The sequence below is a fragment of the Pelodiscus sinensis genome, chromosome 2 (genome assembly GCF_052426305.1).
Source record: "Pelodiscus sinensis isolate ZL-2025 chromosome 2, ASM5242630v1, whole genome shotgun sequence".
NCBI lineage: Eukaryota > Metazoa > Chordata > Testudines > Trionychidae > Pelodiscus > Pelodiscus sinensis.
This window is the reverse complement of record NC_143053.1, coordinates 239,758,779-239,779,416: the sequence shown is the minus strand read 5'-3', so window position 1 is coordinate 239,779,416 and position 20,638 is coordinate 239,758,779.

Genomic DNA, 20,638 nt, shown 5'->3' with positions numbered 1-20,638 from the left:
TTATGTCTGCACGCTGGGTAGGTGAGTTGGCTGCCCTTTCGGCCACACCACCGTACACCCTGTTTACCAGTCATGAGGTTATACTGCGCCCCCCACCCAAACGTCTTACCGAAAGTCAACTCAGAGTTCCATGTCAATGAACCCATAGCACTCCCAACATTTTACCCCAAGCCACACTCCTCCAGTCACGAAGTCCAGCTACATACCCTGGATGTACATAGACCTCTGGCATTTTACCTGGAGAGAATGCATCCTTTCTGACAATCACAACGTTTACTATAATGCACAGATGAACAAGCTAAAGGCCAACCTTTGACGTCACGGCGCATCTAACGCTGCTACTCACTGTGTAACAAACCTCTTCCAAACACAATGAAGGCTCGTTCTACCAGATCGATGGCTGCATCGACAGCCTCTCTCAAAGGAGTCTCCATACAGGATATACGCCGCGCGGCAACCTGGTCCTTGGACATAACTTTTGCAAAGCATTTTGCCATTGATGCGCTCCAGTGTGACTCAGCAGTGGCCGCTGCAGTACTTTCTACGGCAGATAGATCACAACTCCGATTCCCACCACTGTAGACCAGGCTACTGTTCTGTAGTCACCTAAAGTGGAGCACCCACTGGGATACTACCCGAAGAAGAAGAGGAAGTTACTCACCTTATACAGTAAAGATAATTCTTTGAGGTGTGTCCCCCCCGTGGGTGCTCCACGACTCACCCTCCTTCCCGTTTTGGAGTCTCTTCTTTGTCTTTCAGATGTGATCCAATTAGGAGTAACTGGCAGGAGCCGGACTGTGCACAGATTCAGGAAAGGCACGAAAGGCATGTGATGCCTGCCGCACACGTGCGATCCGGCTGAACTACAGCTGACTAATCTCCAAAAGTGGAGCACCCATGGGGACGCACACCTCAAAGAACTATCGTTACTGCACAAGGTGAGTAACTTCCTCTTACTCAGCAATTAGCAGGAAATATCAAACTGAAATATCACATCACCAAAAAGTGGCACCATGTCCTTTAGTCAAGCCAGCTTCAGAGACTGACAATGACCGGCTACTGCTCTGATTGGCTGTTTTTCATAAGTCCATGGGTAGATCTTAAAGCTCACATTCTTGCCCATATGATTCATACAAATGATGACAGCAGGCGCTGTTTGTAGGACTTTTGAGGATAAATGTAGCTTGATACAAGAGAGCTAATAGAGGAAGTCTGAAAGTTGCCAAATCAGATGGCTTTGGGTACCAGGCAGCTGTTTGACAGCTTCAGAATTGTCATCAAGGCTGAAAAAACAAAAAACAAAACAAAAACATCCCCTCCCCCACCCAAGATCTAAACGTCAATATGTCCTAGCACAAGTCCAGATTCAACCTTGAGTAAGCACCCAGCTTCCACTCACTCTGAGGCATGGGTTCATTCAGAGTTTGAGGATTATCAGAATGATGTGAAAATTTTAGGTGTGAAAACACTTGCGTTGAAATCTCAGAAGAGTCCTACTTATATTGAAATAATGAGTAATCCTGTGGCAGCTTATGAGTAATCCACACAGCACCCTAAACTTGAAATAAGATATGTAATTTGCACTAGCCAAATTGCGTATCTTATTTCAAGTCTATTTCAAAATAGAAAACACAACCATGTAGCACTTTAAAGACTAACAAGATGGTTTATCAGGTGATGAGCTTTCGTGCGCTAGACCCACTTCCTCAGATCAAATTGTGGAACAAAATAGGCATGACCATATATACCAAAGGGATACAATCAAAAAAAGTGAACACATATAAAAAGGACAAATCACATTTCAGAACAGAGGGGGCATGGGGGGGAGGTAAATGTCTGTGAGATAATGATATTAGAGGTGATAATTGGGGACGTTATCTTAGCTCACAGACATTTACCTCCCCTCCCCCTCATCCCCCCTCTGTTCTGAAATTTGATTTGTCCTTTTTATGTGTGTTCACTTTTTTTGATTGTATCCCTTTGGTATATATGATCTGGCCCACGAAAACTCATCACCTAATAAACCATCTTGTTAGTCTTTAAAGTGCTACATAGTCCTGGTTTTTGTTTCAGCTGCACCAGACTAACACGGCTACATCTCTATTACTATTTCAAAATAGCTTATTTTGAAATTTGGCATGTCTACACAGCACCAAATTTCAAACTAACACTATTTTGGGCCATCCCTTATCCCTCATGCAGCAAGGTTTGCCGGGATGGTGAAATAGCGTGCCCATTATTTAAAAATAATGGGCAGCTTGTGTAGATGCAGGGTACCTTCGATATCCCAAAATAGGTGTGCAATATAGACGTACTCTTAGAGACTAACAAAAATATACTGGATAAACTTAAAAAACAACCAATAGTCTGGTATCACTTTAAAGACTAAACAAAACATGTGCATGGTGGTATGAGCTTTCGTGGGCACAGCCTACTTCTTCAGATGACCAGTTTTTCACCTGTATTGGTAAGCTACCATTTGGTAACCACAACTTCACCAGCACAGAACAGGTCTCCTACTGGAAGTCTGGAATACAGCTATGCTGCAGTAAAGTCTCCGAGTACAGTTAAAACACAATTGGGTCCTGCAAGGCTGACCTATGTAATGCCTGTGTTTTAACCTGTCTCCTTAACTGCTAGGAACCAAGAATACAGTAGAGAGAATCTAGATTTGTCATGAGATTTTGTTTCCTGTAATTCCTATGACAACTGTGAGCAGCCTGCCTGACTCATTTTTTTCTCACTCTGAAAAGGGAGAAGTGCCAGACACTTCAGCAAGCCCCCTGGAGATTGTGTTATTGCTATTGATTTTACATGGCAGGTATGAGATACTATGGTGATAGGTTTTTAGAATGGCTACCTAAGAATGACAGATGTTAGCACTGATGATTTGCAGTTCTGTTTTGGTCCTGTTTAGTTCGGCTTTGTGCTGTATGCTGCACAGGCCCCCTATTGTCTTTCAAGGAGGTGGTAGAGGGTGCTCAGCACCTCTCAGGATGAAACACTTTGCAACTCCAGGACCACTGCGTTAATTAAGGACCTGCTGAAGCCATCAGAAAGACTCATTGATTTCAAAGGGCCTTGGATCACACTAAAAAACTCCCACTGAGAGATGAAACCATTGAAGGGGCCTTGATTGCCTGAAAAAATTATCTTGTTTGTCTTTACAGCACATCTGCACAGCAACACTGAGCAGGGTAACTGTCTTATCTCTGCAAATGAGTCACTAGTGCAATCAAAGGAAAATGTAGTGCTGTCCTGAAGGCGGCACTGTGTGAATCAGTGAATGGATGGAGAAGGCAGTGTTCTTTCTGCAGACTGTGGCCACAGAATGGTTGGTGGGTTCCTGTGGGTTGGTGATGGGAAGGAAGCTGTGAAATGAAATGATCACATAAAATGCACGATCATACTTCCATGTCTGAGTTATAAATACAGTTAGAAAAAAGAAGCTATTGTAGTATGTCAGGTGTTCTGATTAAGTGGGTTGCAAAGGAGGCATGCAAAATTCAAGTTAACTGAAGTTTTTCAACCATCAAAAATAGCTCCATAAAAATTTTGTCCAAGCGAAAGATGGTTTAGTTGCTAAGCCACGAGGCCAACAGTCTATCATTTCCTGGATCTTCCTCAATGTTCTGAGAGGATACATTCATTACCTGCTAGGAGAAATTCAGATCAGAACCTCAGAGTTATAAACACCTCATTTACAAACTGACCAAACACACACACACCTCATCTGAAATCAGAAGTACATGATCAGGCAGTAGCAGACCTTACATAAGCAAATACAGTTCAGTATTGCGTTAAATGTAAATAATTGAAAAATAAAGGGAAAGCATTGTTTTTCTTCTGCATATTAAAGTTTCAAAGCTGTACTAAGTCAATGTTCAGCTGTAAACTTTTAAAAGAACAACCCTAATGTTTTGATCAGAACTACAAACACTTCAGAGTTACAAACAACCTCTATTCCCAAGGGCTACGTCTAGACTGGCCACAAATTCCGGAAAAGGGATGCAAATCAGGTAAGTCAGCATAGGGAAAATCCGCGGGGGATTTAAATATCCCCCACGGATTTAAATAAACATGTCCGCCGCTTTTTTTACGGCTTTTCCCCAAGCCAGAAAAAAGTAGGAATAAGTAGGAATAAGAGGAATAAGTAGGAATAAGAGATCCTCCGGAAAAGGGCTTTATTCCGGAGGATCGCGCCAGTCTAGACGCTTTTTTTCCGGCTTTTCCCCAAGCCGGAAAAAAAGCGGCGGACATGTTTATTTAAATCCGCGGGGGATATTTAAATCCCCCCGCGGATTTCCCTATGCTGACTTACCTGATTTGCATCCCTTTTCCGGAATTTGTGGCCAGTCTAGACGTAGCCAAGGTGTTCAGAAAGTTCATGTTCTGTTGTGGCGAGATGAAGACCTTGTAAGAAGACCTTTAAAAAACAACAAATAGTTCTGCAGGTCCTTAGAAATTAACAGAAAAAAAGTAGATGGTTTCATGAGCTTTCGTGGACACAACCCACTTCTTCAGATGACTGGAATAAAGAGTCCAGGGTACAAATAGAGAGGGGATGGTTTCATTTACAAGTTTGACACCTGTAATAAAGATTTGGACAGAGACCTGATCAGGATGAGCCATTACATTCCACACCCTAATGCCATAAAAAGATAAGCACTGCGTACTTACAGCCCACTCTAATTGACAATATTTTTTCCTTCTCTTTCAGTGCTATTTATTTGTACCCTGGACTCCTTATTCCATTCATTGGAAGAAGTGGGTTGTGCCCACAAAAGCTCATGATTCCATTTACATTCTCTAAGGTGCTGCAGAACTATTTGTTGTTTATGTTTTTTCAGTTGCAGACTAACACGGCTACCCCCCTGAGACTTGTAAGAAGACAGACACTGAAGCAAAAATTCTGGATTGATCTTACTGGTTTAGCCTGTCTTTTGCTTTCTAATGAGCTAGTTACTGTTGCACTTTATAAACACCACTCAAGCACCCTTATTCAAGCACAATGGACCTTAACCTTCTTCAATGTATCTGTTTTGCTTGATTATAAAAATCACACAGCTAAGAGGAAAACAAATCAATATAAACAAAACAGGATACATCCTTACATCACGGGATGAGTAAGTTATGGGAGTTGCAATCGCTTCCAAGAGATAGCTCTGTTGCAGTTCAGGACTGAGGTTTCTCCCATGGACAGCTGTAAAGCTGGTGGAGACTGGAGTATGGTATAGGTTCATTATTCATCAAGGCCATTTCTCATTGACTAGCTAGGTATTCTTCCACTCTGTCTCAGCCATTCACAACTCCCAGGTGTGCATGGCAACCAGATCCTCATAACTGAAATGTGCACAAAATCCTTACACCCATTATATGAATCAGATAGAATCAAGCTATGAGTAGACACAGAATGGGTATGAAAGTGAAGAAGTGAGGGCCTAATAGTGGAAGTGTCAGGTTTACATTCCCTTTCCACTCTCACACTCCCAGCTTGACCACCTGTTATTTCAGCAGTAGGCTGTGGGGCTTTCAACCATATTCACCATTTTTAAACTATTCCATATATTAAAGTTAGTTTCTATAAAAATAGTGGCTGCTGGCAGAAGAGACAGACTCCTAATCATGGATTGAAATGGTGCCCTATTCCCACAGTGAGGTACAATGTTGAGGAGGGGTGTGTTTCTCTTATCTCTTCACCCTCTCTAGAACTTTCACATATGCAGAAAAGCCCCCAAATCAGTAGCTGTGCGAAGACACATTCCTAGGCTGCAGGAATCGTTGTGTGCAAGATAGTTAAACTACGGGTCTAGAGAGGGGCACTTTGGGAATGAGGAGAAATTGGTACAGAGCGTTCTTCCCAGTGGAATTGTGCACAGGAGTATAAAGAGCAGCTGCAGCTGGAACTCTGTATTGGGAACCTCTTTCAAACAGGACATAGGATGGAGGCTTATGGGCTAATGCCCTAGCCTGCATGGTTTCACTGAGACTCATTATTAGGAAAAGGCCCAGAGACCCTTCTGTGAGAACTAGTAGGATATTGTGCAAACTTCATAGTATACAAGACTTTGTTTCACTGGCCTTGCCCCTTGATCCCCTCAAACCTGAGAGATTGAGGTGCATTGCACTGGATGAGCTCTGATTCAGGAATCTAAGGGTATGTCTACACAGCAAAGTTATTTTGAAATAACAGCCCTTATTTCGAAATAAGCTCTCCGCTACTTCAAATTAATTTCGAAATAGTGGTTTGGCTGTGTAGATGCTAGGAAAGTTATTTCAAATTTGGCAAACCTCATTCTATGAGGAATAACGCCAAATTTGAAATAACTATTTTGAATAAGTGCTGTGTAGACACTTATTTCGAAATAGGGGGCCTCCAGCCTTCCTAGGGAGCCCTGGTGGCCCCTCCAGCCTCAACCAAGGACACTCCACTCCCTCCCCGGAGCCCTTAAAGGGGTAGACTCTGGCCACAGTGCCTGTGCCAGCTCCAAGCCTGCCAGCCCAGAGCCAGCAGTCACTGCCCCTGACCCATGGTTCTGAGTGCTGTGGTGTCCCAAGTCAGGGCAACCAAAGCGGACAGACAAAAATGCTTTGCTTTCCCTCAGTGAGGTAGGCAAACGAGCAGGGAAAGCTGAGAACCAGCTGTCCAGGGGGGACCCTTTAAGCACAAGCCTCAGATAACCTCAGGCAGCAGCCACACAAACTGACTCCTGACCTGATGCCCTGCTGGAACCAGTTTCAGCTGGCCTTAAATGCAATTCAGCATCCAATCAGTGTGGATGTGCTATTTCAAAATAGCAGAACGCTATTTCGAAATGCATTTTGTGTGTAGACGTGTTATTTTGAAATATTTTATTTCAAATTAACTATTTCGAAACAACACTATAGTGTAGACATACCCTAAAAGTGCATCTTCTGCCTTCCTCCTGGTGCATACACATGGCCCTTCATTTCCTTCTTGATTCTGATATGCAAAGTGATGCTGGAAGAAAAGGTAAAATCATCACTGAAAGTCTGCTGCAAAGATTAGCGGAGTGGTAAATATCTGGCTCAATTTGTATAAAAGGTTATAAGGAAAAAATACATTTTTAATAGGGCTGTCTGTACATTTTTACATGCAAACAAAGAATACAGGCCATACTTATCCAGTCAAGGACTATCCCTGGGAGGCTGCGAGTCTGGGAAAGATTTGTAGGTCCTGGCGAATAATCAGCTCAACGTGATGTTCCAGTGTGATGCTATGGTCAAAAGAGCTAATGCTATCCTTGGATGTGTAAGTGGCAGCTCAAAAAGGGAGTAGGGACATTCCATTTCTGGTGTCCACCCTTCAAGAAGGTGGTTATAAATGGGAGAGGGTTCAGAAAAAAGATATTACAATGATTAAAGAATTTAAAAACCATGCCTTAAGTGATAGTCTCCAGGAACTAAATGTATTTAGCTTAACACAGAGAAGGGAAAGGAATGACAATCAATCCCAATCTTTAAGTACCTGTGTGGGGAACAAATACAGCCTGAGGGAAAGTCTACACTACAAGCTTTGGACAAAACTTATGTCAACGCCCAAAACTTGACAAAACAAACATTGCCAGAAAGCATTCGCACTTGATCTCTCTGTCAATGGATCATGTCCACATTGGCAATGTGAGCAATGCACTGTGGGTATGCATCCTACAGTGCAGTGTTGTGGGAAGGCAGAGCTGATCCCTGTGCATTTTGGGATTCCCTCAGAGTTTTCCCACAGACTCTTCAGCAGCTGGGAGCAGTCTCTTTTCTCTTCTCTTGGTAGTCACTCAATAATGAGTAGGTTGTCTTCCTGTCACCCTCCTATTTGTGGATCCATCAATGGCTGACCAGACCGATTCTGGAGCCGCAGATCTTATCGCAGAAGGGGCAGGTGCTGGTGACTATTGGAGAGACCCGGGGTAGTTTATATTGCTCTTTTCTCCTTTTCTACCTCTCCTCGTCCGCGCTGTGGTAGGACCTCTCAAATTGCACCACCCCCTCATGGATTACCACTCTCTACTGCGGACTGTCCTGGGCAAGGTTCTCCCAAGTATCGACACCGATGCTACCCTTTTTCATGTTTGCCTTCAACGTGTCCTGAAATCGCTTCCTCTGGCCCCCAACAGTCCTCTGTCCTTCCTTCAGCTCAGAAAACAGAATCTGTTTTGGGAGGCACTGATCAGGCATCCCGACCAATTGACCAGTCTGTCCCGAGAATCACAGGTCCGATGATTAATACCCAAGGGGGGAAGGACAGAACCAGGTGGACAGTTTTTTCAAATAAAAATTATTTATTTATGACAGTGGTGAACTTATAGTATTTATTCTAAGATTTTTAATAGACTGTGTTAATAATGAATTTACAGTATTTATTATATTTATTCTATGGTTTCTAGTAAAACGTGTCAGAGATATAGGGATGGGAATGGCAAGGGGAATAGTCTCTAATCTTAAAATATCCAGCTACAGTAATAAAATAACAGTGATAACTACAAACTCTATGTACTACCCAAAAACCAACTACAACACTAAGCTTATACAACAGGAAAAAATCAAATCATACATACCAACTTACACAGCACATGGAACATTTCACAGATAGCGGTTCGATTGCGAAGGCCTTGGTTACGCCCGAGAGTTGGGGGAGGTGGCTGGTCGGTTGATCAGGCCGGCAGTGCTTTGAAGTATACGAGAAGGCACACGCACGATGGTACGTGTGTTGCGAAGACCTCCTAGAGCGAACTGTGCGATGGGTATTTATCCCCAAATCTGCACATCACTTCCCTGCACTTGCATATTACCATATATGGCCCAATGGTCACCAAGTGGGGGGGTCTGTGTCCCAGGGGTAGGGCCGAAACTGTGCAGGTTTCATGCGACCAGGTAAGCCCCGCAGTTCTCACGCCAAGGTGACGGGTGGGAGAGTCTGAGGCTATTTTCCCCTTTTCACACCTTCCCCTTTTCTAAAGGCAATGGTATGCAGGAAGGGTGCGGCCAGTTTCTCTCAAGGAGTCAAGAGCGGCCTGGCCAAACTTTTTTACTGGGGGGCAGTTTCTTTTCTCTAACACAGTCCAGTGAAGTTGTTGGTAAACGATGATATCTTCAATGCCAGCCATGTTCGACTCTTCCAGGATGCTAGTGTGCATTCACCTGTCCAAGGGTTGGTTAGGATTCTCCTGAGGCAGTGTTGATGATATTGTTCAAGTGCCTTCAGGTGACATTTGTACATCATCCAAGTTCCACATGCATACAGCGGTGCTGAACAACCATTGTGCAGTACACAAGGAGCTTTGTCTTCTCACTGATGCCCAGTTCTCAAAGACCCTTCGTCTCAGGGGGGCAAAATCTCAGCTCAGGCAATGCTGGATTTCCGTGTCAATGTCAACTTTAGCTGAGAGATGGCTTTCAAGGTACAGGAAACACTCCACATTTTCCAGCAGTTCTCCATTGACTTTAATAGATGGTACATGAAATTGTCCTATTGGCGAGGGTTGATGGAATACCTTGATCTTTTTGATGTTCCGTGTGGGGCCAAGATTCTTGTACGCTTCAACAAAAGCACTTAAGATTGTCTGAAGAGCTACACGGAAAAGAACAGTGACCATATTGTCAGCTGTATACTGGAGCTCCATGTTTAAGAGTGGCAGGAGTCAATTGACAAGGATTCAAACTAAGATCTTCCCTGCCATTGCCAGGAGGAAGATGCTGTAATAGTTTCCACAGTCCGATTTGTCACCCTTCTTGAAGAGACTGATGATCAGTGTGTCTCTTATTTCTCACGATATCTGCTCCCCATTCCAAATCTTGAGAATCAGGAAATCAAGTTGTTTGTGGAGCATTGGCCCACTTTCTTTGAAGACTTTGGCAGGGATTCCATTTAGTCCAGTTGCCTTGCTGCTCTTCATCGCTTTGATGGCAGCTTGGACCTCATTCAGGATAGGAAGTATTGCAAGATTGTCCCTAAGCAGTTGCTGACGGATTTGGTCAAGGGATTCTGGGACTACGGTGGAGGAGTGGTTCAGGAGCTTGTAAAAGTGGTCCCTCCAGCAAGAAGCAATGGCTTGACTGATCATAACCTCATGCAATCCATGATGGCAATTAGGATTGTCACCAAACAGAGAACTCAAAAGAAACTGATCCAATGAAAGATCAACGTACACGGCTTTAAGGACCCCACCAGATGAAGTCACTTCCAGATAGTGCTCCAAAGGAAGCTGCCGACAGCACACCCTGAAGACGTGGAAGAACACTGGTGTCAATTGAAAATGCCACCATTGGAGCTTGTGGAGGAACCATTTGGCTTCCAGTCCAGGAAACATCAGGACTGGTTTGATGAGAATTATGTGGGAATTGAATGTCTGACTGAGGTAAAAAGGAAAGCCTTCAGGGCCTACCAAAGTGACAACAACTGCATAATGGAGAGAGAAATGCATGCCAAGACCAAGGCAGAAGTCCAACGCAACACAATGGTGGACTGAGAAGGCACGAGAGCTCCAGCATCTTGCAGATATCAACGATATGAGAGGTTTCTTCAATGCCAAAGCGGTTTATGGACCGAGAAACCATGGAATTAATCCCCTGAAATTAAAGGATGGTACCCAACTCTTGAAAGATAACAAAGCCATTGGGAGCAGTAACATGAGTCGCTTTGTAAGCTCTCCATGCTGGGGAATGCCTAAGCAGCACAGCAGCCTGTCTCCCTCCCCCTGTAGCAGTAATCTGCCTACCACTGTGTTCCTAATGCAGGGCAGAACAGGAATATTCCACTGGCTCTTTGCTGATAATAAAGGGAGAGGAAAAGAAAAAAGGCTCCCGTGGGGGTGAAATTTTTTTGTCGCCAAAACTGAATGTTTTTTTCCCCCAACAAAAGTTGCATTGCAGTCTCAGTGCTCTCACTGTTTCATTGCCAGCTTGGTAGTGTAGACAAGCTCTGAGATAGGTATAGCAAGATTTAATGGCTCAAGTTCAAACTAGACAAGTTCAGACTGGATGTAAGTTGTGTATTTTTAATAGAGAGTATAATTAACCATTAGAATAATTTACCAAGGGTTGTGGAGGATTTTCCATTACTGGGAATTTTTAAATTAAGATGAGAGGTTTTCTAAAAGACCTGATCGAGTTCAAAGAGGAGTTAGGGGATTTTTTTTAGCCTGTGCTGTTCAGGAGGTCTGACTGGGATATTGCAGAGCTTCTCACTAGCCTCAGAATCTATAAATATATGCTCCTTGCTGTGATGGGTTTATTCATGCCAGGATTATCCATATGTGCAACAGATTTGTCAGTGAAAAAGCTCAAGGGGAAATGCTAGGAAAGGGTGGTGAGCGTCGCTTACTGGAAATCTGATACACTAAAACTGATGTACAGTCGAACATCAGTTACAAATACCTCAGGGAGATAGTTTGTAATTCTGAACAAAACATTATGATTGTTCTTTCAAAAGTTCACAATTGAACAACCTCCTTGATGCAGCTTTACAATGTTACTATGCAGAAGAAAAATGCTGCTTTCCTTTTTATTTTGAGTAGTTAATATTTAACACAGTACTGTCCTTGCTTTTTTATGCTTTCAGGTCTCTGCTGCTACCTGATTGTGTACTTCCAGTTCCAAATGAGGTGTGTGGTCACCAGTCAGTTCGTAGCTCTGGTGTGGGTAACTGTCAAGTTCTGTTGTAGCCTTCTGAGTCATGCAGGTGCCAGTAATACTTTGCAGAAGAAAAGTTAGCTACCTGTGGAACCTTAAAACAAAAACAAAAATTTAAAAATCCCAAAGCCAAATGCTGGGCAACCTGACGTATTATTCAATAAATATGAAGTTGATAAACGGGGGTTGTTTATGAATGTGACCACGCCCCGGGGATGGGTCTGCCGTCTTCGGCCTCCCGCGCTACCCAGTCTTGGGGCGTCAGGCTCTCTTAAGTCTGACCAGCCAGCCCTTCCTTGGCCACCAGCATTAGTTGCTCATCCAGGTGTCTCGCAGAGTCCAGAGGAGAAAGGGGGGCCTGGGCCCACCCTCACTCGCGGGCCTCAGCCCAGGGCCCTAAGGACTTGGACTACGCTGCAGTCCCAGTCTGGCTGACGGGGTTGTGACCCTAAATGCGTCAGCCCACGGGCTTGATTCACCGCCCTGACCTGGGCTACTTCCTCTCTCCTCCTCGTCCCCCTGCGCTTGCCGCTCTCCCTCCCGGGATGAGCCTGACCGGCTCCCTAAGGCCCTCCTGTGGGGCCTCTCCGGGTGCCTCCCCCTTCCGCTCAGGTCAGCTCCCCAGCCCCCGTCCTCCCTCTCCTCTCCGCCCAGGTGGCTTTTAAACCTCCTGCTGCCCCGGACGCTGGCCTGGCATCCCTTGGACATCACTGGCATAGCCTCTGCCCCCACGCCGGCGTGCTGCAGGGTCGACTCCTCCCCCTTTTGGCGGCTGCTCTGGCGTTCCCCAGCTGTGCTGCGGCCTGAGAGCATCCAGCACACGGCCGATAAGTGTTCCCTAGCAGCACTAACAAGGCGTTCACCCCCCGGGGCTCAGTGCAGGGTCTTGGCACCCTTTTACAATGAAATTGGTATTTTTTAAAAATAAAATAAGGAAATTCTATCTTAGAATTTCAATTTCAAGGCCAAAGACTCAACTTGAGGTGAAAGCAGTAACTGGACTCAAAAATGGCCACCACGTTTTGCTGACTCAGCACTTTGTCATCAAAAAGCAGCAGTCTAGAGGGGGATCTGTCAAGAAAGAAAGCCATTTTCGATTGATGCCTTATGCCTCCTGCAAGGAGGTTTACAGGATTTGTCGAAAAAGCCAAATTTCTTTCTTGACAGATCCTCCTCTAGACTATTGCATTTTGCCAACAAAGTGCTGAGTCAGCAAAATGCGGTGGCCATTTTAATGCAAATTAGACATGGGATATTTAAATCTCTGCCTCATTTGCAATGTTGACCTGCCTAATCTGCATCCCTCTGCTGACAGAGGGATGCAATTTAGACATACCCTCTGTGTGAGATGTGAGCCAACTTACTTCCCTTCTCTGTGCCTCAATTTTCCAGGCTATGGATAAAACCAATTCCTTTCTCCCACACTTTGTGTATCTTGACCTACAAATTCCATTACAAAAACATCTAAGTATACTATTTAAGTTGCAAAACCAAGCATTCAACATTTAAGAAATGCCATATTTACACTTGCCCATGCAACCTTAATCCTGCTTTTGTGCATCCATTGAGTGCACTGAATGAGGCAGGGGCCTTGCTGGAAACAAAACAAATAAACAATGTGAGCAAGCAATTAAAAACCGTAGCACGAGGCATGCACGGGGACAAAATCAATTTGCCATTTTCCAAACCTCCAGTGCTTCATTTTGCAATCTAAATAATATTCTTTTAAATTAATTTTAAAAGTAGTATTTAGGGTTTCTTTTCAAGAAAGTGGTTAAAAAATTTTTATATACCACTGTAAAAAATACTCTATTCCTCTTTAACAGGGTTTAGAATCTGATCCTTAACCTTCAGTACTTAAGCCACATCTACTATTTGAACTACAGAACTAACTTCACTAGCAAACAACAAAACGTGGTTTTCCATTTGTTTGTGTGTGCGCGCTGGGGAAAGACAGACCATTAGGGCCAGGTGCTAGGTTTGCGAAATAATCAAGAGGAGCCCCGCCCAGTCTCTCTCCCTCTCCTCCCCCCCACTCTATCCTGATACAGGCATTCCCAGTACAGCAAGGAACATTAGTGGTGCTTTGATAGTGGTGTAAGATTGGCAGTTTAGAATATCCATGTTCAATTATTCTGGAAAGCTGCTAACATTTTACAGAGAAATGCAAGATTAAGAAAGAGATGAAGGATCAATTTAAAACTAAACCATCTCAGCAAAACCGGAATGAATTTCATGGAACAATGAAAATGAGTTTCTCCAGCCCAATGGATTTCTTCTGCAGAATATAAGAGGCCAGCTGTGACGATGGAGGTATCAGAACTTCTCAAAAAAAGAAGTCACAAGCATCTTTTACAATGGAATGTATTAGGCAACTTAAAGGTAGAAGTTGCGCCTAGCTCCTTCTGTAGCAAGAAATAATAATACATCACATGCCTCTTATTTTGTACGTTGCCAGAGGGCCTATTTGGAATTAGATTTTTCTGTTCTACAGTGGTTGCTTGTCTTTTATTATTTTGTGTGCATGTATGATTACACTTGGGCAAGCCTCTTCATCCCTGTACCTCAGTTTCTCCTTTTATAAAATGAGAATAATAAAACTAACCATTGAAAAATGTTTTGTGATCCACTGATGAAAAGCAGCAGGCTAAGTGGGTGTTAGTATTAAATATATGCTCAAATCTATGTCTACAAATTGTGTGCCTATCAGGAGGAGTTAAATGATTTAATAAAGAATGAAATTCAAAGTGCCAGGAGATATTCATTGGCAGATTACAGCTTCCCATGCTGAATAGAGAAAAAACATACCCTACACCTCCAAAGTAAATGGTAGGGCATTCTGTTTTTTTACGGGGGGAGGGGAGTTGAGGGGTTTGTTTTGGGACGGGGAAAGGTTGGGTAAGTAATGAAATAAGAAAGCACAAGTGCAGCTAATACCTACACTGCTTGTGCTGTGATTGCCTGGCAACAGTGAGAAGACCTATCACTATTAGAGCAAGCAGAGCTACAATGTCTGGCTGGGGGTGGGGAGGACATAACATAACCAGACTGTTACACCAGCACAGATGCCTTAAAACTCATGAGGTGAAAGAGCAAACCAACAACTTACTGTGATGCATAACAATCAAAAGTGAAAGGCAAATACATGGGTTTTATTTGTTTATTGTTGTGCACATGGGAGAGTTCCCAACTACACCAGGGTGTGAATTTGTCCCCTCAACAGTCCTGCCAGGTTCTCAGTACCATCAGCTACCATTGACTCAGTAGCTTGCAGGATTGCACTCTAATGGAGGAAGATAATGCAGTGGATCTCAACCTGTGGCCCAATTAGCACAATACTGTGGCCCATGTGACATTCTCAGGTTCATACAGGTAGTACTGGATGCAGCCCACATAACAGAGGGCCATATATGTGGTCTATAATGGTGAATAGGTTGAAAACCACTGAGATAATGCAATGAGAACTAAATATTAGTGACCTGATATAGCAAGGTGCTCAACAGGCACTCATGAGGTGGTAAGTGCTGGTAATGTGGGGATTGAGGATGCTAAGTCCTGAAGAAGGATCTGACAGAAAGATGCTGGAAATAAACTGGTCTTTCTTTTCTAGCCCTAGTCACATGGTCTAGGGAAGAGGCAAATATCAAGATTCCTATCACATGAGTAGAGGCAGAACCCACAGACTCCAGTGGCTACCTGTACAACCTTGACAGCTTCGGAAGGCCTTCAGCACTGGAAAGATTGTGCCCAGTCCTACTGCCATAGAAGCCCATGACAAAATCCCCACTGATTCCAGCAAAGGCAGGCTCAGACCCTAACAGTAAGGGATGAAATGACTTTTGTTTACTCACAATTTAAAATATTCAATAACACATTTCTGAAGTGAAAGGAAATGACACAGTGGCAAAGAACATGGACCATTCTGATCTCAGCCTAATCCCACAAAATAGTTACCCTGAAGACCAAGAATCACAGAATATTGCGACACTATTTAATTAAAAATTATCCAAAATAGGACTATTTTTGCAGATGCAATATCTTGTTACCCATGTGTTCACATGCTACTAATTCATATTTAGCATTAAGCCATCCCAGGCTAAATTCACTTCTTGGTATAACTCTGCTAAGGCCAGGAAAGGAGTTATCCCTCCAGGTTTCATTTAAATCTGAATTCTCAGAGTTTGTCAGTGCTCATTTGAGAGCTATTTATAATAGACTGTCCGTCAATGTCCTAATTGCTGAGAGGCAGAATTAAAAGGGAGATCTAATCATTTACCAGGTACTAGTAAATATAAATACCACAGGAAATTTAGCAGCTCTCTCCAGTGAAAAAAATTGGTTCCAAAACCAAAAGGTACCGGAATGCATTTCAAGGCATGGATTTTCCATTGCCTGACTCATCAGGTAGCTATTTATCTGCTGTACACAATGGGTTATGCATTCCGCTAACTGGAACAAAGGGGCCTCACCAGGCCCCATGACAGCTCCCCTTTTTGCCCCCCTGTAATGGACAGGAGGAGTGCTGACCAGCTCCCGGTGACTAAGGGGTTAAACTCAGGTAGCTAACAAAGGTGTTGGCAGGGGGCCGGGAGAACCAATCGGGATAGAGCATTGAAATTTGAATTGGATCTAGATTTCTTGCCTGCTTTCTTTGTTTGGAAAAAGTTAAACCAGGAGTTGAGACACCCAGAATGATTTAAACCCAGGCAGGATTACCATGCCTCCAAGGAATTCGGGGCATGGAAGTGAACTGAATAAAGAGAAGACTGGAAGTAAGTAAAGGGCTAAGTGAATCCAGTTGTGTTCAGGGTATTTTTTCTTTATTTTGGGGTTTGGTTTGAACTGCTCTGTGTAAATGAATCTATGCCCCCTGCCTCCCCATTCACCATCTAGCATTGTGCCCAGAGACTTTTCTCTGTTTTAATTTATTTTCCTTAGTTGCTCTGTAACATCTAGCAACCAGCTATGATTTATCAAGTTTATCTTTTGTTTTGTAATACACATTTTTTTAAGGTGATGATTTGGTTCTTGTGTCCTGGAAGGTATCCTGGAAGGTTTGTCTGTCTGTGTGCATCTGCATGCCTCAGACAGAGGTCAGCTACTAGAGACTGAAGCTTGTTTTCCTCTTTTCTTTTTTCAAGGTCTTTTAGAGCAAAAGTGCTTGGGGTACCCCTTGGGGTGGTTTCAAGTGTTAGCCCCCAGCTTTTTAGGGATAAAAATCACTTGATGGTGGCAGTGATCCCCCAAAACCTGTGTATTGTCATTCTGGGGGGAAGGTTTTTGTTACCAGTGCCTGTAGAGGCAAGGTTTTTAAGCTCCCTTGAGGGCCCTCACCTTCTGCACTCAGAGTGTCAGCCCAATCGACAGCATTGCCAGACCCTACCAGCAGGGCTGATGACAGAGGGGAGCAAAAGGGGCAGTGATGTTAAAGCAGCCCTTTAAGGAGGGTCCATGTCAGTCATGTATGGACTGCTACCAGCAGCTGATGATTACTGGCCAACTGGTAACAAGGCTATTGTTGGCAAAACAGCTACCTCTTGATAAATGAAGACCCTTACATTAGAGACTCTTGTGCATGTGCTGTTTTGGAGAGAAAGTGCAGAAAGAGGAAACCTAGTTAAAAATCTAATTATGAGAAGCAGTGAGCCACATGCATGCAGGTGTTGCTCCACTTGAGACAGAAAAGGTCTTCTAAATGATATACTTACTGCAGAAATGACTTTCTGTACTAGCTAAATGGGGCGGGGAGCGAGGAACAGAGGGTGATCCTACAAATCCTGTGTGTATCTGAGAAGGGTTCTGCACCAGCTCTATATAGACCAGCATGGAGAAATACTGGATGAAGATTTAATGAAACTGGTTCTTCCACCTTTATGCAAATCCAACAGCTCGTAACCCTCACATAAGACAACTCCAAAAATTGGAGTAGCAGCAGTGAGCTGGAAGGTGAGTTGGTGGGTTCTGGTCTCTGAATGAAGGGGCTTTAATTTTTTAAAAAATTCTGGGCCCACTGAAGTCAATACAAGTTTATTGTGGATTTGAGTAGAACCAGTATTTCACCCAATGATTTTATTCCCCACAAAGGGAAAATAAAGTCAGTCACTGCGTACAAATATTGCACTTAGGAATTTGTTGTCTATGGTTTCAGCAAAGGACATAGTAAACTAATATAGTGGCAGCCCTAGACTAGCTGCCAGCAACTGGCGCCCTAGGTGAACCATGCAATCGGCGCCCCCACTTCCAAACCCTTCAATGATATTGTGCTTGAATTTGGTGCCCCATTTAACTTGGCGCCCTAGGTGACCGCCTCGTTCGCCTATATGGACGGGCCGCCCCTGAACTAATATATTGGATTAGCTGCAAATTAGTTGCAGTAAAACCACTCTCACTCTTCAGCAGCTCTTTTAAGTGATATTATTATTAGCTGTTCTTCAAAGGATAGCAGGCAGGCAGCCAGTAAAGCACTTGGAGTTTGCTTTACCATGCATCTGCTCCTCTATAGGTTTGAACTAGAGATGTTTTCCTTTTTAGGTCTTGCTTTGAATATGGTTAGTGGGCTACTTGCCATTCTGTTACACAAGTGACTCTTTGTGCATTAAGGCAAAAGGTATATGACAGGTATTTTGTCAATGGGAAACTCTTGTTGCATAATATTTCCATTCATTCATCTGCTTGTTTATTCGTACGGTGAAACTATTCCTTGTGTTCTCTCTCTGAAGTAACAGACATTTTACAATGAATTAAAAGATGTATACAACTGCCTCTTTGCAGCTGTCAAGAAAATCAAAATTAGAAGGCCTTATTTTTAAAATATAGTGGGTTTATATGTTTATCTTTGTATTCATGCATATTGATATTTGTATTGCAGCAGTGCCATGGACATGGACGCTATTGCAGTAGGTACTATACAAAGGCATTTCCTGCCCTAACATAGGGTGGGGCATATTTTTAAAAGGAGCCACTAACCCACCAAAAAACCAAAAAACTACCACAATTGCAGGCCACACAGACAGAGGCTTGGGGCTGCCCCTGACCCCACAACTTGGTGAGCCAGAGCTCATGGATCCAGCCCTGCCGAGGAGTGCAAAGGACAGAAATAAAGGGGGTTCAGGCTGAAGAAGGAAATGAAGTCTTCACATGAGCGCGTGGGATCTATCGCGGTGCCAAGGAATTTGAAGTGTGGGAGTGGATGCAGAGCAAGAGGTTTGGATGAGGATGTGGGGTCTGGGAGGGATTTGGGGTGAAGGAAGTATTTCCGACGTGGGGCAGAGAACTCAGGCTCTGGATGGGAGGTGCTTATTTGAGATGGCTCCCCATAGGCGGTGTAACAGAGGTAAGGGCTCTCTGCCTATCTTGTCCCCACACTGCTCTTGGAAGGGATAGCCTTGTCCGGTCCCTAGGCAAAGAAGCCAGACAGTTCTGGGTGGTGTATACTGCCCTCTGCCCATAGGCTCCATCCCTTCTGCTCCCATTTGCCACAGTTCTCAGCCAATGGGATCTGTGGAGATGGCACTGAGGGCAGGGGTAGCATATGGAGCTTCCCTGACCTCCCCTATGCCTAGGGGCCACAGAGACAAACTGTGGCTTCTGGCCCACAGTGCAGAGATTTGCTCCAGGCTGGATGAAATTAAGCAGTGGGCTTGGTCTGGCCTATGGGCTGGAATTTCCCCATCCTTGCCCTAAGAGGTTATAAGCAAGTAATAAGTTTACACTGAATTTTGAATACATTTCCAAATCATAATTTGCTTCAAGTCCAATGCTACACTACTCACTGCAGGACTGGGGCATTAGGTGTCAAAATTAATGAAAGGGCTTGGGCACTTCAGATAATTACACCTGTCATTTAAAATACTGACTATTTAGAAAAGTGACCAACCTCAGTCGCTAATCGACGAGGCGGTTCAAATCCAAATCATATCCTGCTTGATTTCTTTCAACATGCTAACGTAATATTTATAAAAAGAATCAACACAAAGCCAAAATTACAGTACAGTACATTACAGGGGCCACTGCAAAAGGAATGTTTCTCAGAATGTGAGATATATATTCATTGTGTATAGTGAATTCCAGAGGAGAATGGACAAGATTTTTAAAAGGGCTCAGCCCTCCCATTAGCTTCCTTTTAGGAACCTGACTAATGTGACCAAGATTTCAACAATGGCCAGCAGCAGCCATTGAGAACAGAGAACCTCCCCCCCCCATCCCTACTTTGAAAACAATTGGAGCGGCTGGCTGCTGCACTCTTCTGTAAATTTGGCCACTTCCTTTTGGGGCCTAAATGGGAACTAAACTCTTGGGCTACGTCTATACTGCACCCTTCTTCTGCAAAAGCGTATGCAAATGAAGCATGGAGTAGAATATTGCTGTGCTTCATTTGCACAATGAATTAGGGGCAGTTTTTGTGCAAGAGGCTTTTGCGCAAAAAGGAGCTGTGTAGATGGTTCCTTTTTGCACAAAAACTCCCTCTTGCACAAGAGCACAACCCACTTCTTCAGATGAATCACACTGAAAGATCTGGTAATGCAGAAGGAAACCATCACCAGCTGCTCTGTTTTTACTAGTGCCATGGCAGTGGAGAATAGCTTTTCTCAAGTTTCCTCTAAACCTCAACAGGATGAGTTTGGAATAGACATGTGATCTAGCACCACGGTCCATTAAGTAGTTCACAGTCTATTTAGTAATTAAGAATTACTGTTAAGCAGAGCTGTTCCATCCATAGGAGGGTTCAGGGTCATTGCTTCAGGCCTCGTACTTTTGGGAGCCCCATGGGAGCTGTCCCAACTCTCCTATGGATGTAAGGGACCTGGAGGATTACAGGTGCCTGGCACTGGGCAGCAACAGTGGTTACTTCTGTTTTCCGTTAAAAGCATTTTTGGAAAAGCGCGTCTAGATTGGCAGGACACTTTTCCGGAAAAGCACTTTTTCCGGAAAAGCGTCCGTGGCCAATCTAGACGCCTTTTTCCGCAAAAAAGCCCCGAACGTCATTTGCCCTTTT